The 5215-nt window shown below is 35.6% G+C and overlaps 1 long non-coding RNA gene across 1 annotated transcript; it reads left to right on the top strand.

The window, feature by feature from the left end:
- The first annotated feature begins 1954 nt into the window (after positions 1–1954).
- On the top strand, positions 1955–4865 carry LOC141086042 (uncharacterized). The gene is made up of 3 exons (XR_012231480.1): positions 1955–2243; positions 2431–2496; positions 4743–4865. It is a non-coding gene; the product is annotated as an uncharacterized lncRNA (long non-coding RNA).
- Positions 4866–5215: the final 350 nt, after the last annotated feature.

Raw genomic sequence — 5215 nt, 5'->3', positions numbered from 1 at the left:
CAATTATCCTCAATTCGTTGGCGTTGCAGTTGTGGAAAAGTTTAAAATGTTTCGGTATAGTTTTCAATATATTTATATCCTCAATTTCCTTTGCCGCTAAAATTCCCAAAACATGTTCCCGAACCCTTACCTTTAGTTGACGGGTTGTTAATCCAACATAGATTAGGGAACAGGGGCAGGTGGCACAGTAGACAACTGCTTTGGTTGTACAAGTTATTGTATGAGTGATTTTATACATACTTAAGCCATCCGAACTAGAAAATGTCTGGGCTTGATCAATATTTGAACAAGCCACACATTTACCACAAGGTTTACAACCCCACGCTGGTTTGGAATCCAAAAAGGACATTGACTGGATGGGTTCTGGAACATAGTGGCTTTTAACTAATTTATCCCCCAAATTTACTGGTCTCCTATAGGTTATGCTTGGTTTAGATCCAATATAGTGAGATAAAATTGGATCAGTATGTAATATGGGCCAAGCTTTTTCCAACATTTTTATCATCATATTCGTCTGACCGTGATATTGGGTAATATATCTTATTTTCCTATCAGATGTTGATGGTCTCGAAGAGTATAGAGCCTGATGTCTTGATACATTTTTTGCTCTATTGAATGCCCTTTTCACAGATCTGTGGCTGTAGCCACGATCAAAAAATCTAAGTTTAAGCTCATCCGCTTGTTTTAAAAAGTCTTCCTCATTTGAGCAGATCCTACGTAATCGCAGGAACTGTCCAATGGGAATAGATTTCACCAAAGCTGGGGGATGCGCTGAAGTAGCATGAAGGAAAGAATTTACTGAGGTACTTTTCCGAAATAAGTCAGTCTGTATGCAATTCTCCATATCTCTTTTTACTTTTACATCCAGAAAGTCAATCACATCTTTATCAGATTGATAAGTGAGATGTATGTTCATAGTATTATCATTTAAATTTAAAATAAACTCTTTGAGTGCTTCAACGGATCCCTGCCAGATCAAAAATATGTCATCAATGTACCGCGTCCAAAAGAGAACGCGGTGCATTGATGACAAACGATCCGACAGGAAAAGGTCCCTCTCCCACAGCCCCAGGAAAAGATTTGCATAAGCCGGTGCATAAGATGCACCCATCGCAGTGCCCTGGAGCTGCAGGTAGAAGGACCCTTTAAAAAGAAAAAAATTGTGAGACAGTGCAAAGGATAAAAGTTGCTCTACAAATTGACTCATAGATGGAGACATGGTTGAGGATTGCAAATAAAATTTGGTTGCATTAATGCCATCAGAGTGAGGTATGTTCGTATAGAGTGATTCAACGTCACATGTCACAAATAGTGTGTCCACACCAATATATAGTCCATCAACTATATATAATTTTTTTTTTTTTTTTAATTTTTTTTTTTAATTTTTTTAATTTTTTTTTTTTTTTTTCTTTCTTTCACGTGTTTTTTGTGGTATTGCCTTAAAATCAGGTTAATTTGAGTTATCATTAATTGTCTGTGTTTTGCACAGGTTTTTCTACCTGAATATGGATTTCAAAGCCAGGGAATTATCCTGGCAAGGACGTGTTAAAGAAGTCTTCTGTAATAGTGGTACCACAACAATGGTGACAAGTGGTTCACAATTTAATTCTGTTTTTAATGTGATTAAGAATCTAACACATAAAAGAATCCGCTTTTGGTGGAATCGGGCTTTCTTGGAAAACTATATTGAGAGACAATTAATTCCCAGAGGCCTGAGAGTCCATGTCACTCCATCTTTTATAGTGAGTGACCAAGAATTTATTTCAAACTGGGAAAGCGTTTGTAATGATACGTCTAAGAAACTTATGGAGCTGTTAATTAAATTGAACATTAACTCTTTGGCAGAGATTGATAAGTCCCTTGAAGAGGCATATACTAGTGCCAAAGCTAATTTATCTACAGACCAACTGCAACTGATTGGTTTACAATTGGATAAACATATTGAACAATGGATTAAGGATATACAAGTTAATCAGAGCAATAAATTGATGAGGGATCAAAGAGATTTCAATTTGGGTAGAGTATACAGATGGCGTAAAAATGCAACCAATGAGAATAATGGTGACCGTCAACATAATCGTAATCCATCTATGTCTTCCAATCCATCTGTGAGTGATATTTCTGGTGCCTCTACTTCCGCCTCTGTATCAACTTCCATTATCTCTACACCTAAGAGAAAACGTGATGTACGGTATCAACCGATGAAAAGACTTACTAGATATACTCCTGACAATAATCTTAAGGTAATTAATTTGAGTACTCACATTTTTTCACCTGTTGAAATTAATTTGCTCAATAAAGGTCTTATGTTCTGTCCTACTCCACTCTTCGACCAATTTACGGCAATCAAAGATTTAAATCTTTTTGCAAGAAAATTATTATTCAAATGGCATTTTCATGACGAGACTATTTTTCAATTGTTCCCTACAGAGGCGGAACAAGAGGCGCTAGATATTCTTGATAATCTGGCTAATGATCATAATACATTGGAGAAAGGTAAGATCCCTGAATCAATTCGTCCATGTTCTCGAAAATTCCCACCATTATCATCATGTCCAGTAATTGATGTTTTTGTTAAGACAGTGAGTAAAGAATTTGAAAAAATACCACGGTATCCCAGCAATAATAATCTAAGTAGAGAAGAAAGACTGGGTCTCAAGCGGTTACAGGATCTGAAAGATGTGGTTTTTAAACCTGCAGATAAGGGTGGGAATGTGGTGGTTTGGCCAAAATCACTATATGAAAAGGAAGCATTTCGGCAAATTAAAAATACCACGTGCTATAGAAGACTGACATTTAATCCCTTGATCAAATATCAATCTGAATTGGTGTCTATCCTAAGTAATGCAAGGGATAATGGCACTATATCAAAGGAACTCTTTATGGCCTTACAGATAGATGAACCATCCATTCCCACCCTTTACCTGCTACCAAAAATTCACAAGAACCAAAATATCCCTCCGGGTAGACCCATTATTTCAGGGTGTGGGAACTTTATGGAGAATGTTAATAAATTTATAGACTCAAAGTTACAACCATTAGTAGAAACATTACCCTCGTTTACTAAAGATACAAATGAGTTTTTAAAAAAAGTTGATGGACTATATATTGGTGTGGACACACTATTTGTGACATGTGACGTTGAATCACTCTATACGAACATACCTCACTCTGATGGCATTAATGCAACCAAATTTTATTTGCAATCCTCAACCATGTCTCCATCTATGAGTCAATTTGTAGAGCAACTTTTATCCTTTGCACTGTCTCACAATTTTTTTCTTTTTAAAGGGTCCTTCTACCTGCAGCTCCAGGGCACTGCGATGGGTGCATCTTATGCACCGGCTTATGCAAATCTTTTCCTGGGGCTGTGGGAGAGGGACCTTTTCCTGTCGGATCGTTTGTCATCAATGCACCGCGTTCTCTTTTGGACGCGGTACATTGATGACATATTTTTGATCTGGCAGGGATCCGTTGAAGCACTCAAAGAGTTTATTTTAAATTTAAATGATAATACTATGAACATACATCTCACTTATCAATCTGATAAAGATGTGATTGACTTTCTGGATGTAAAAGTAAAAAGAGATATGGAGAATTGCATACAGACTAACTTATTTCGGAAAAGTACCTCAGTAAATTCTTTCCTTCATGCTACTTCAGCGCATCCCCCAGCTTTGGTGAAATCTATTCCCATTGGACAGTTCCTGCGATTACGTAGGATCTGCTCAAATGAGGAAGACTTTTTAAAACAAGCGGATGAGCTTAAACTTAGATTTTTTGATCGTGGCTACAGCCACAGATCTGTGAAAAGGGCATTCAATAGAGCAAAAAATGTATCAAGACATCAGGCTCTATACTCTTCGAGACCATCAACATCTGATAGGAAAATAAGATATATTACCCAATATCACGGTCAGACGAATATGATGATAAAAATGTTGGAAAAAGCTTGGCCCATATTACATACTGATCCAATTTTATCTCACTATATTGGATCTAAACCAAGCATAACCTATAGGAGACCAGTAAATTTGGGGGATAAATTAGTTAAAAGCCACTATGTTCCAGAACCCATCCAGTCAATGTCCTTTTTGGATTCCAAACCAGCGTGGGGTTGTAAACCTTGTGGTAAATGTGTGGCTTGTTCAAATATTGATCAAGCCCAGACATTTTCTAGTTCGGATGGCTTAAGTATGTATAAAATCACTCATACAATAACTTGTACAACCAAAGCAGTTGTCTACTGTGCCACCTGCCCCTGTTCCCTAATCTATGTTGGATTAACAACCCGTCAACTAAAGGTAAGGGTTCGGGAACATGTTTTGGGAATTTTAGCGGCAAAGGAAATTGAGGATATAAATATATTGAAAACTATACCGAAACATTTTAAACTTTTCCACAACTGCAACGCCAACGAATTGAGGATAATTGGCATTGATATGGTAAAACCAAACATTAGAGGTGGTAGAATAAGTGCCCCTTTAGCACGGTTGGAAGCTAAGTGGATTTGGAGCCTCAAAACAGTCTCACCTTTAGGTCTTAACGAAAATCTTAGCTTTGCACCTTTTCTGTAAACTGTAATATATTATTATTCTTATTATATATTTATATATTTTTATTTTTTATTTTTTATTTTTGTTATTTTTTAATATTGCGGACCCCCTTGTCTCACCCTTCTCCCCCCCTTTTTATCCCTCCTTTCTTTTATGTCATTAATATTTTATATTTCTTTTGTTAAGGAACTATGTTTCTTCCCTTCTTATGGTTTGAGTGATGAAAGACGATCCGGAATTATTTGATGCATGAAGAAATACATACCTGTGACTGTCCATCGTGTTTAGTACAAATCCATGGAAGAAGATTTATTTATTTATTCAATTAATTATTCATTCATTATGTATTCAATATATTATTTTTATTTATAAAAAAAAAATATTTTTTTTTTTTTTTTTTTTCCCTTCTTCCTTTTCCTTGTTTTTGTACTCTTAAATGGTAATCCATTCTTGACACCTTTAATGTATGTACTATACATCATTATATAATATGTGATAACATTATTTTTATACATGCTCTCATTCTATTATTATTTGTATATGGATTTCTATATGGTATTCTTCGATTGAAGTAGTCCAGATGCATATGGATATATTTCTATTATGTGGTTTTTATATATTGATTGCTATGCGTTTTTGAAAGTACACATATATATATA

The sequence above is a fragment of the Dendrobates tinctorius genome, unplaced genomic scaffold, assembly GCF_039654945.1.
Source record: "Dendrobates tinctorius isolate UK_male_01 unplaced genomic scaffold, ASM3965494v1 ptg000030l, whole genome shotgun sequence".
Classification (NCBI taxonomy): Eukaryota; Metazoa; Chordata; class Amphibia; order Anura; family Dendrobatidae; genus Dendrobates; species Dendrobates tinctorius.
This window is presented reverse-complemented; position numbering and strand designations above follow the sequence as displayed.